The sequence below is a fragment of the Stegostoma tigrinum genome, chromosome 43 (assembly GCF_030684315.1).
Source record: "Stegostoma tigrinum isolate sSteTig4 chromosome 43, sSteTig4.hap1, whole genome shotgun sequence".
Classification (NCBI taxonomy): domain Eukaryota; kingdom Metazoa; phylum Chordata; class Chondrichthyes; order Orectolobiformes; family Stegostomatidae; genus Stegostoma; species Stegostoma tigrinum.
In genome coordinates this window covers 8292747-8306156 of record NC_081396.1, presented here as the reverse complement: position 1 = coordinate 8306156, position 13410 = coordinate 8292747, and positions in this window count along the sequence as shown.

The window sequence follows — 13410 nt, the reverse complement described above, 5'->3', positions numbered from 1 at the left end:
ATTAAACAAAGTGTTGAGTCCTCATAATGTTTTAACACAAGTTTGAAGAGCCGATCCTTGCCTCTTCCGTTGTCCCCTCCAACAAGTGTGCGGGTCTCATGTAGCTTCTTGGTTACTGAGATTGAGATAATCAGATCAGCAGCTTCCCCTTCCACTCACGATTGGGCCAAATTGCCTTAGATGTCCCCCTTGCCTGAGTCTTGAACTCACATCTTTCTTTAGTTTCTCTGCTATCTCCCGTCATGTGCTCTCAGAGCTGACCTTGGCCATAATGACCCTATTCTCATGAAATTGTGGACCATCCAACTCCCCCTGTTCACCATTGTCAATTGTTATAAAGTTGGGTAGAGTATTTGTGAATTGGAAGGCAGGAAGTTAGAATTGTTGGTTAAAAGAAATGATAGTGGCGAAGAAAAGTGCGTGGTCCCTTTTGGAGATTGTGCTTGGAAGTTTGTAAGCAGGTGCCCACAGAGAGCACCCAAATGGCAACATTTTGTGTCGAACAGCCAAGCAGCACTTTTACCATGACAAATCTTTTCAAATTTAGCCTATCAATTTAAACTAAGTCCTTAGATAATTAAAAACCTGTCAAATTTAAAACTGTAAGTGTTGACAACCTGAAATCAATTGTATTATAAGATTTGATGTGTCATGGGGATATATAAGACAGTTTTTTTTGTTTTGAAAATCTGGAGAGTACGAACCACCAAGAGACAACTCCCTTTTTGCTCTCAGAGAAAGCGCCATCTAATTAAAATGGTACCATGGCATTTGTAGCTAAGACCTCACAAAAGTAATTATAGAGCAAAACATCCCTGACAGCAGAATCAGTGACAGAAAGACAGTTATGACTTGAGATTAGTAGAAGAAAAACAAGAGAAAGCAAAGTGTTCCAGAAGATAGTCTATGTGAACTAGGAGAGATTAAGTTTTAATTTATTATTATCTTATTAATTGGGTTTATATAAGTGGGACTTGTGTTTATTTAAACAGCATTCCTGTAGAATTTAGTTCAGCTAGGGAGTAGTTAGTAGACTAAGGGGGGGATTGTTCAGCTTGTTAGTAATTCTGTTAAGTTTTTCCATTGTTGGGGTTAAATAAACAAATTGTTATTTGTTACTTGTAAAGTGGAGATCAGGGATTTTCTTTTAACCACAGTTTTAACAGATTATGAAGGGAGAAGGTGAGCTTCTCTGGGTGTTTCAGGGTAATTACTAGGGAGGAACCCCCACCCCTGTCATAACAGATTGGGTCTTGTGTTTTGCTTGAACTGTCAGAGGGGTTCAGCCATTCTTCCCTGCCCCCCACCCCCACCACCCCTGGTCCGTACTGCAATGTTTCCACCTTCTGGTATTGGCTCTCTTACCTTTCATTGCACCAGCTTCACCCATCCTAATATAACCTTTGACCTTGCCATCATTCCAAATTCCCGCACTATCTCCTACCACCCTTTCCTGTCCAAACTCCTTGTATGTGGTGTACCCCGAGGATCTATCCTCTGTTCTTTCCATTTCTTATCTACTGTCCGAGGGTGAACCACAATCTTGATGTCCTCTTTGATCCCAAGATGAGCTTCTGACCACATACCCATGCCATTACTAGTAACAGAAAACCAATGTCCAGTAACATCACCCATCTCCACCTGGTCTCACCCCAGCTCATCTGTCAAAACCCTCATTCATGTCCGTTTTAGTTTCAGACTTGATGATTCAAATGCATTTCTGACCAGTCTCTTGCGTTTATCCCACCTGCATTGGAAACGTGAAATCACTCAATAAATTCTGGTGTCCATGTGCTTTCTCACAGCAAGTCCCGTTCAGCCATCACCTTTGTGTTCATTGGCCTCCATTGGCTCCTGGTCAAGCAAAGCCTCAATTATAAAATTTACATCTTTGCTTTCAAATCCCTTCCTATCTGTGTTATCTCCAGTCACACATCCCTCAGCAATATCCTTTTCATTCTGGTTTACAAACTCCCTGATTTTTAAATTTTCTACTTTTGGGACCTGTGGCTTGGTGTGAAGCTCTGAAGTTCCCTCCCTAAACCTCTCTGCCGACCCTCTCTTGATTAACAATGCTTGTTCAAATCTGCTGCTGCAATCCAGGCTTTTGCTGTCCACCCAGTGCCACTTTGTGAAACTCGTCTGAAATGCCTTGGAATGTTTTATAATGTGAAACATGTTCTCTCAACGCAAGTTATGGCTATGTCAGGTCAACCAGTTTACGCAAAGAAAAATTCTACAAGCCCCAATCAGAATACAGAGAAACATAGAAAATAGGAACAGAAGCAAGCTGTGGGTCCACTGAGCGTGCTCTGCAGTTAAATATGCCCGTGGCTGATCATCCAACTCAGTACCCTTTTCTCGCTTTCATCTCATATCCTTTGATCTCTTTGTCATCAAATAACCAAAGTGACAATTTGGATTTAAGGCTGCTGCCAACTTTAGTTTGTTTAACTTTTTATCTCATTCACAGTTTCTTAGTGATTTGGTGGTGGGTATCATATTCAATTGTGTATAAGAGCACTTCTGGATATATAAAGAAGACAAAAGCAGACACAACAGCTCTGGCAGCAGGCTATAGAGGGCTTCGTTCTGCCCTTCTTCTGCGCTTATGTTTGTGCTCAGGTGTCACTGGTCCAGCAGTGCTCTTGATGCCTGTACAAAGAGGTGGGCACCATGGGGGATAGAGTGGTTCATTTCACTATCCAACTCCATAGCCCTTCCCGCTCTCCCTATCCCCACTGCCCAATTTTTGATGGTTCGCATTGCCTATAATAGGCTTTGTGTGTAAACTTCTAAGTGGCTGCAGAGGTGATTAATAAGTAAAAACAGTGATTTAGTGGTGGGGAAGTTGTTTGGGTTTTTGTAAGAGCATTCCTCGATAAAGAGAAAACAAATAAAGTACATGCAAACTCCTAATTTGCTGCACGAGTGATTACAGATGATTGTTAATAGTTAGAAACAAAAAAAAGTCTCGATTTAGTAGTAGAAAACTCGGTCAGTTATGTGTAAGATCTCTTCTGGATAAAGTGAAAAAACAGAACAAATAAAGCAGACATAAACTCCTAATTGAAGATAATAAAATGTGAGGCTGGATGAACACAGCAGGCCCAGCAGCATCCCAGAAGCACAAAAGCTGACATTTCGGGCCTAGAAGGGTCTAGGCCCGAAACGTCAGCTTTTGTGCTCCTGAGATGCTGCTGGGCCTGCTGTGTTCACCCAGCCTCACATTTTATTATCTTGGATTCTCCAGCATCTGCAGTTCCCATTATCAGTCACACATAAACTCCTAATTGGCTGTGCGGGTGATTACTGGTGGTGGTTAACAGTTAAATACAAAAAAAGGTCACGCTCATTTGGAGATAGTAGGAACTGCCGATGCTGGAGAATCTGAGATAACAGGGTGTACAGCTGGATGAACACAGCAGGCCAAGCAGCATCAGAGGAGCAGGATGGCTGACGTTTTGGGTCTAAACCCTTCTTCAGAAAAGCAGAGGCAAACTCCGATTTGGCTGCATGTGATTACGGGTGATGGTTAAGAGTAAAAGCAAACAAAAGAAGTCACCAATTTGGTGGCGGGTTGTGTGTGATCACACTTATGGATATAGAATCCCTGCAGTCTGAAAGCAGGCCATTCGGCCCATTGAGTCCACACTGACCCTCCAAACAGCACCCCATCCAAACCCACTCATCTATCCTATCCCAGCATTTCCCATGACTAATTCACTGAACCTGCTTATCCTCAGACATGATGGGCAATTTAACACAGCCAATTCACCCACCCTGCACATCTTTAGACTGTGGGAAGAGACTGGAGTACTTGGAGGACACCCAGCCAGATGTGAGGAGAATGTGCAAACTCCACACAGATAATTGCAGGTAGTATCGAACCTGGGACTATGGTGCAATGAGGAAGCAGTGCTAACCACTGAGCCACTGTGCTATCCACAAAACAACAGAAAACAGAAAATAAAGCAGATGCAAACTCCTAATTGGCTGTAAGCCTGATTACTAGTGGTGTTTAACAGTTGAAAACAAAAAGAAATGTAATGGTATTTTAGTGATTGGTTCTCTTAAAAAATATTGTGTAGGAGCATTTGTGAATTTGAAAAAGGCCTGAGAACAGTCTGCAGAATTGTCTGTCCTGGGCTGGGACTAACCTGTGTACACCACAAGTTGTGGCTCTATTTTGGTTTTCAACAACAAAGCATGTTCCTTTGCAGTGGGCTTCCTGAGTTATTACATTTTGGATTTAGTGGTATGTGAGGTTTGTGTTTTTGAAGATTAATTTGTAAGTATTTTTGTAGCCCTGGTGATTGTTTAAATAAAATAGCATGGGAGATAATACTAACAGGGTTTTGTTTATCTTGGGAGAGTTTTATGACTAAACTGTGATGTGCATTTGACCATAATAGAAGATATTATGTTTTTTTTTGCTTAGGGAAGCACCCATAGCTTGAAGAAAAGCGCTTTGTGTTGGGCAATTTTGCAAAAGCCTTAGCTGAAACTGGATGCGAAAAGTTGTCCCCAAAGAAAGAAATATTCCAGAACTGCTAAGCAATGGTTGTATCAATTTTAGGAGTTTGGTTTCAAAGCTCCAGACCATAAATATTTGGTTAAAACCCTGAAGGGGTTATTTGAAGCTGAGGATGTCTAAGCTCAGTGGTATGAGCTTCCAAAGAGAGGCTGTCAGATTCTTGAGGAAGACAATTGAAGCCACTGTCGCATAAAGCTCTGTGGTTGTGATAGACAAGGGAATTCTCTCCAGTGTGAATATTGTAAAGGAATGCTGTTGGGATTATTCTGTGTATTTTGAAATATTCAAACTTGTTTTACATGGAAATAGTGTGCTTTATTCTTATTTTTCTCTTTATTACTTCTGCACAGTAAACGTTTCATTTTTAAAACCTGCAGCATTGTGCCTTAATGAAAGACTACCTTATTTAAAATAATGAAAAAAGAATCAATCAAATTAAATTTCACTCTGGCATCTGAAAGTGTCCAGTAATAACATCAGCTTGGATCGTGGTGCAGAAAAACAAATCTTAGTAGAATTTCTGAAGCAGGAATGGGAGATAAAGTGAACAAAAGATAGTGAAGATAGTAAAGCCATTGATGTCCTCGAGAGTCCATAATCCCTCATTTGCTGAAAGCACAAGGGAAAGGTTTTGTCCTGATTTGATGTGTCATAGGAGAGTTGGCACTCGAGGAACAATAGTGATGCTGTGCCAATGATGTCTTGAAAGATTTGATTTTGTCACATAATTCTGGTTGTCTTTGTGCTACAGTTGCACATAGCTTGTGTCAACCCTTTCTGGTTAAAAGTCAGGTCATTCGATATCCCCACCTTAAAGGCTAGTGTCCCAACTGAAAGACAAATCCCCATTCTTTGAGCTTGATGATGTCTCAGAATGTTACGTGAATAAAAGTAGAGCCGATGTTCCCATAAACCAGGCTACACCCTGATCACATAATGTGGCTAGTTGGCCTTCTTAAGTTGCTTTCACATTAGGATTGAGTGGAGTGGGTGTAGTACTGACTGGATTTCTTGTTGAAAAAGACTGGAACCACCCCTTTGTGCTGCACTATTCTATCCTATAAGACCCAAAACCTATCAGTGAGGCACTCAACAGAACCTGCAAACATAACACTGAAAGATTCCTTTTAGTAGAACGGCCCCAAAAAGAGAAAGAGGGTGTGTTGAAAATGAATCAACTGTATTCAATATCTTATTGAGGGAGAATTCATTCTAAACAAGCACAAGTGTGTTCATGGGGAAAGCTTTGGAAAATTGATGTGAAAATAAAGTGTGGATAAGGTGCAGGTTGGATATAAAACTAAGTGTAATGTAAAAAGTAGTTTGCAACATCAAAGAAGATTGTAAAGATCGATGGTGGAGGGCCGCCATTCATGTCGGCTGGTTTATAGATTCATTTGCTTTCATGAATTCATTGCTGACTTGGTATTTTTATTTTCTTTACACTCAATCCAGTATTTGAAGCTTGGATTTCTATCCCAGTGCCATGTGTTAATTCACAAATGTTGAAAGCTAAACACTGTTTCAAGTTTCATAATGTCAATTTGCCTCTGCATGATTTAACTTTGAGTCCAATTAATTTCTCACATAACTTCTAAAAAACTTTTATTCACTTGTTATTAAATTTAACCCGGTGCACAAAAGATTTACAAGGGTGTTGCAAGGACTGAAGAGTTTAAGTTATAGGGAGAGGCTGATAGGCTGTGGGGTTTTTTGCCTGGAATATCAAAGGCTGAGGTGAGCCCTGACAGAGGTTTATAAAATCATGAGAGGCATGGACAGGGTGAACAGCCAAAGACTTTTTCCTTGGGTGGGGAGTCCAAAACTAGAGGCCATAGGTTTAAGGTGAGATGGGAAAGAATTAAAAAGGACCTAAGGGGTCACTTTTTCATGCAGAGGGTGGTGCGTGTATGGAATGAGCTGCCAGAGGAAGTGGTGGAGGCTGGTAAAATTACAACATTTAAAAGGAATTTGGATGTGTATATGAATAGGGAGAGTTTAAAGGGATATGAGTCAACTACTGCTAAATGGTACTAGATCGGGTTAGGATGTCTGGGTGGTGTAGATGAGTTGGACCGAATGGCCTGTTTCCCTGCTATACGACTCTATGACAAAAAAGCTGAACCACACAAACATATCAGTAATGAGTGAAAAGAAACATTAAATGTGTGAAAAAACACGATGCTGTGAATGAGCAGAAATTAAATTCAATATGACTGTATTGAAAGTGGTGGGGGTGAGATGGTGGGGGAAGGAGAAGGAGAAGGCCAGAAACAGGAGAAGCATCAGGGCTATGATTTTTCTCCCTGGAATTCTATCCTTGTGGGTTTGGTGGGAAAAAGTTAATGGCCTTTTGACTCGATGTGTGTGGGTCCAATCTAACCATGAGAGGAAGCTGCAGGAGAGCATTAACCATAGACTGGAAGGTGACAATCTTGAAGTAGCACAGGTCACCATCATGTTCAATTCAGTAAGAGATCTGTTTACCTTTGACAGTAAGTAGCTCACCGTACAATGTTTACAGGGGCGACTTTGATGGTCTGACTGAGCACTGTCTTGATCCAATTATACACAGCACATGGATTTCCACTGTCGCAGACATAGGCTGATCCAGTGCTTGTTTGCACAGTATCTCCCCTCTCCTTTACATGGCTAGTTTTTGCACGGGGGTTTTGTACTATTTTTGTAGAGGGATTGAATCCAGACTGGAGCTACAGTAGAGGGCGAAAAGCAGACAAGTATGGAAGAGCTTAGTCAATATAGAAGGTGAAGCAAATGTAGTCAAGTTGAGGAACAATGGAGCATAGCAAGGCCGGATAGGATATATTTTAATTGAAGGAATCTTGTGAGTAACGTAGATGAGTTGAAGATATTGATGAACAAATGGGTATGTGATACCATTGTTCTCATGAAAGCATGGCTGAGGGATAGACAAGACTGGCAACTCAGTATTTCAGGGCATCGAATCTTCAGATGAGACACGTGTAAAAGAGGAGGTGCTGTCACAACATTGATTAAAGAGTCAATTACTGCAATAAGGAGATATGATATCCCAATAGGTTCCTCAAACGAAGCCATGTGGGTGCAACATAAAACCAAAAGGGAGCATCACATACCTCCAAGCGGTCAGTGAGAGATGAGACAGATGTAGACATATCTCCGAGAAATGTAAAAATAATAGGGATCTCAACATCACTGGGATGGACAGTGAGAGAAAGGCTTAAAGGGAGGAAATTCTTAAGTTGTTTCCAGGAGAGCTTTTTAAGTCAGCATGTATAAAGTGCTCCACGAAATGGGGCAGTTCTCAACCTATAGGGAACGAAGCTGGTAAGTGGGAGTGGAGGAGTATTTTGGTGATAATTCAGTGAGATTTAAAGTAATTGTGGATAAGGACAAAGACAGACAAATAAAAGTTCTGAACTGAGAAAAGGATGATTCTAATACAATAAGACAGGATCTTGCCAAAGTGGATTGGGAGCAATAACATTCAGAACAATCCATTCCAGAGCAACTGGAGAGAGAAAGAGAGAGTCCATGCTCAACATATCCTTGTAAAGATGAAGGGTGGAATCAATAAGTCCAGAGAATCCCGGGTGTCAAGGGATGTCTAAGTTTGGATTGCAAAAAAGTGAAGCTTAAGGCAGAGATTGAGAACTCAGAACAGTGGGTACCCTAGAGGAGTATAGAAGTCAGGGAGGGAGACTGTGGTAGACTTGAACAAAGTAACATTGAGAGGGAGGAGCATTCAGCAACTTTCGCAGGAATGGAAGTTGATAAATCCCTAGTTCCAGATGATGTGGATGCTTGGTTGATGTGCAAGGCCTTGAAATTAATTTTGGCAACAGGAGGGGTGCCAGAGAACTGGAGGACAGTTTGTGTGGTAGCATTGTTCAAGAAGGGTGGTAGGGATAACCCATGAAATTACAATTGAATAAAAGCAGAATACTGCAGGTGATGGAAACCTGAAACAAAACAGAAAATGCTGGAGATAGAAACAGCTAATGTTTCATGTCTAGCATAACTTCTTTAGAAGCTACTGGAAAAATTTTTGAGGGACAGAATTAATCTCTGCCTGGAGAGGCAAAGATTAATCAAGGATAGGCAACATGACTTTGCTGGGGAGATCATATCTGACAAATTTGGTTTAATTTTTCAAGGATGTGACCTGGAGCACAGATGACAGTAGTGCAGATATGCATTTTCATGGACTTCAGTCAGACTTTTGACAAGGTTTAGCATGGCAAACTGGTTGAGAAGCTAAGAACCCCTGGAATCCTGGATAATTTGGCAGATTGGGTCCAAAAGTGGCTTAGTGGCAATGGTTGTGTAGTGTTTCAGTGACTGGAAGTCTGTGTCCAGTGATAGCCCACAGTGTTTTGTGCAGGGTCCCTTGCTGTTTGTTATGTACATTAGTGATCTGGAAATGGATATAGGAAGCATGATCAGTAAGTTCGGAGATGACATAAAAATTGGTGACGTGGTAAAAAGCAAGAGATAAGCCTTAGGCTGTAAGGGCTGAAGAATGGCAAATCTGAAAAAATGTGAGCTGGTACATTTTGGGAGGACAAACAAGGCAAGGAAATACATATTGAATGCTAGCACCCGAGGAATTATAGAGAATCAGAGGATATTGATGTACATGTTCATAGATCCTTGAAGACAGCAGGACAGGCTACGTAAGATGACTAAGAAGGCATATGGGAAATACTGTGTGCAGTTCAAGTGACCATACTAAAGGAAACATTGTTGACCACACTAGAGAGGGTGAGAAATGATTCACCAAGCGGTTGTCTAAGCCGGAATGACTCAGTTATGAAAACGGACGAGAATTGGTGACGTTGTTTTCCTTAGAGCAAAGAAATCTGAGGGAAGAACCTGATTGAGCAGTACAAAGTTCTGGGGGTCCTAGACCAGGGAGAAACTTTCCCTTACTCCAGAGGTCAATAACCAGGAAGCACAGTCAGAGGGTGGTGGCAATTCACTGTCAAAAATGGGTGGTAGAGGCAGAAACCCTCACAACGTTAAAGTAGTATTTAAATGATAATTTAATTCACTATAGGATACAAGGTTATGGGTTAAGAGCTGGAAAGCAGGATTAGAATAGATAGATGCTGACAACCAATGTGGACACGATGAGCGAAAGGGCCTCTTTCAATACTGTAAAAACTCATATCTCTCTCTGTACCACTTTTAGTGCTTTCAATGTTGTGTTTTTGCTGTTGGGTTTATTACACATCAACATAGAACATAGAACATTACAGCGCAGTACAGGCCCTTCGGCCCTCGATGTTGTGCCGACCTGTCATACCGATCTCAAGCCCATCTAACCTACACTATTCCATGTACGTCCATATGCTTATCCAATGACAACTTAAATGTACCTAAAGTTGGCGAATCTACTACCGTTGCGGGCAAAGCGTTCCATTCCATTACTACTCTCTGAGTAAAGAAACTACCTCTGACATCTGTCCTATATCTTTCACCCCTCAATTTAAAGCTATGCCCCCTCGTGCTCGCCGTCACCATCCTAGGAAACAGGCTCTCCCTATCTACCCTATCTAACCCTCTGATTATCCTATCGAGCTTTGCTTTTTGCTTCATCTCTGCCGAGGAGGTCTCAAACTAATTTATATTGAGAGTTCTGACTTTACCAAAATATGTCATTAGGGATCAAATGCAGCAACATCCACACTTGATCAATATTAATGCTGATTGATGTAGCCACAAAATAATTTAATGACAGTTGCAACTGTGAAAAGTGTACAAGTCAATAAAAAAATTCAACAAGAATTAATTATAACCTTGTAAATGTGGTTGCTAAATCAGTTGAGCTTTTCAAACATTGAACTGAAGATTTTGCACTAAAGATCAATTTAGACTGGAAGTAGAAAGCTTGTAATTTTGACGTAAATGGGTTCCTGCTGAGGGCTCTTTAGTTAATGGAAAAATTCACAGACGGTGCTTTTGAAAAGGGAGAGCGCAGCCCTGAAAACCAATTACACATCCATAGTATTAAACTGAATCCATTATAGGATTTGACATTAGCAGAAAGGAAGTATCTTATTTGATATATACACATGTAACATTACTATCTAATTCAGTTTTTCGAGTCATTAACATTGACGGAAACATACTTCAACTGTGGGGGGCAAACAATTCAATGCTGCATGAGATTAACTGCAGAATCCAAATCCTACATCCACCTGCGTATTCATTGGGTGTCTCAGCGCCTTCCCACACGCACAGTGAGGAAATCAGTTTCTTCCCAGTGTGAACTCACTGGTGTGTACTGAAGGTGGATGACTGCCAGAAATGGTGTCAATGGAAGTGCAGCTGTTAATTTCTACTCAGTGTGGCCTCGCTGGTATTTCTGCAGGTTAGATGAAGTAGTAAACCCCTTCCCGCAAGTGAAGCAGAGGAATGGCCTCTCTCCAGTGTGAATGTGCTGGTGTCTCAGCAGGCTGCTTGACTGAATAAATCCCATCCCACAAGTGGCCTCTTCCCCGGTGTGAACTTGCTTGTGTGCACTGAGGCCTAAACGTTTTTCTACAGGGAATGCAGGTGAATGCTGTCACCCCCCGTGTGAATCCGCTGACATTCCATGAGGTTGGATGACTGCCTGAACTTCTTTCCACAGGTGGAGAGCAGCTGAAGAGTCTCTCCCCAGTGTGAACACCCAGGTGTAATACGAGACAGCTTGATCGAGTGAAACCTTTTTCACACACTGAGCAAGTAAATGGCCTCTCTTCGGTGTGAACTCACTGGTGTAAAATGAGCCTACCAGGCTCAGTAAATCCCTTCCCACATGCAGAACAGGTGAATGGCCTCTCCCCTGTGCAAATTCACTGGTGTTGCAGCACATTGAATGACCGAGTAAATCTCTTTCTGCACATGGAGCAGGTAAATGACCTCTCCCCAGTGTGAACTTGCTGGTATGCAATGAGGTTGCATGAAAGCCTGAAACTCTTTGCACGGCAAATGCAGCTGAAAGGCCTCTCTGCAGTTGGAGTTCCCTTCTGTAACGTGACGGTACCTGATTGTGTAAATCCCTTCCCACCAATGGAGCAGGTGGACGGTCTCTCCTCAGTGTGACTGCGTAGATGGGTTTCCAGCTCAGATGGGTATTTTAGTTCTTTACGCAGTCTTTACATTTCCACTGCTTTTTCCATGGAGCTGCTGTCCTTCGTGATGCCAGGCTGGATAAAGCCACACTCCACACAAAATGGACACTGTTTCTCCCTGCTGTAAATTTTTCAGCCTGTGTAACTGGTTAAAGTTCTTTCCACAATCAGTGCACTGGAACACTGTCACTTGGTTGTCTTTATCTTGGTGCCTTTCCAGTCACACTGATGTTTGTAATCTTTTCACACAGAGCACACAAGCATTTCTCCTTCTGCATTCAAAGCCTGATGACTTCCAGGTCTCGATTAAATCAAATCAGTTTGATTTGAACTTCCCATCTGGAAATCCTTCCCTACTAATACCCTGATGAATGAGTTTTTCTGTTAGCCTAACTCTTTACTGGGAGCACAGGATAGAAATTCTGATCAGGCAATTCTGGCTGCTAATATCCTTTTCCCCTCTGTTATTCTCTAAAGATGAAAAGCACCCCCCTACCCCTGCTCTCTCTGGGCTGAAATCCAAACTATTCGCATGACCTCTATTGTTTTTTTCCATACTTTCTATTTTTCTCCACCCGTCCCTCTGGCTGGATTCAGTTTGCTAGCTCTTTTGGGCAAGTGAGAATAAGCTGAATAAAACATTTTCTGTCAATACGTCCTGAAACGGGGTAAACAAAATCATCTAATCCGTGATGTAGGATGTGTGATTTATAAATATTAATATCAGACTACTGAAGTATGAGTACTGTACAGAATGTTTTGGGATTTGTCAGGGGTTTTTCGGGATTAAGAGATAACACAGTGTGGAGCTGGACGAACACAGCAGGCCAGGCAGCATAAGACGAGCAGGAAAGCTGATGTTTCCGGTCGTCAGCCTCAGAATCCCTCCACCATCATCCTTATCTCAAGTCCAGCTCTCCCCTCCTCCTCACACCCCTGACCTGACCATCTTCCCGCTCACCTCTCCGCTCCACCTTTCCCATGGACCAATCACAATAATCCCCTAAGTAATAAAATTTGAGGCTGGATGAACACAGCAAGCCCAGCAGCATCTCAGGAGCACAAAAGCTGATGTTTCGGGCTTAGACCCTTCATCAGAAAAAGGGGATGGGGAGAGGGTTCTGGAATAAATAGGGAGAGAGGGGGAGGCGGACCAAAGATGGAGAGAAAAGAAGATAGGTGGAGAGGAGAGTATAGGTGGGGAGGTAGGGAGGAGATAGGTCAGTCCAGGGAAGATGGACAGGTCAAGGAGGTGGGATGAGGTTAGTAGGTAGGAGATGGAGGTGCGGCTTCGGGTGGGAGGAAGGGATGGGTGAGCGGAAGAACAGGTTAGGGAGGCAGAGACAGGCTGGACTGGTTTTGGGATGCAGTGGGTGGAGGGGAAGAGCTGGGCTGGTTGTGTGGTGCAGTGGGGGGACGGGACGAACTGGGCTGGTTTTGGGATGCGGTGGGGGAAGGGGACATTTTGAAGCTGGTGAAGTCCACATTGATACCATTGGGCTGCAGGGTTCCCAAGCGGAATATGAGTTGCTGTTCCTGCAACCTTCGGGTGGCATCATTGTGGCACTGCAGGAGGCCCATGATGGACATGTCATCTAAAGAATGGGAGGGGGAGTGAAAATGGTTCGCGACTGGGAGGTGCAGTTGTTTATTGCGAACCAAGCGGAGGTGTTCTGCAAAGCGGTCCCCAAGCATCCGCTTGGTTTCCCCAATGTAGAGGAAGCCACACCGGGTACAATGGATACAGTATAC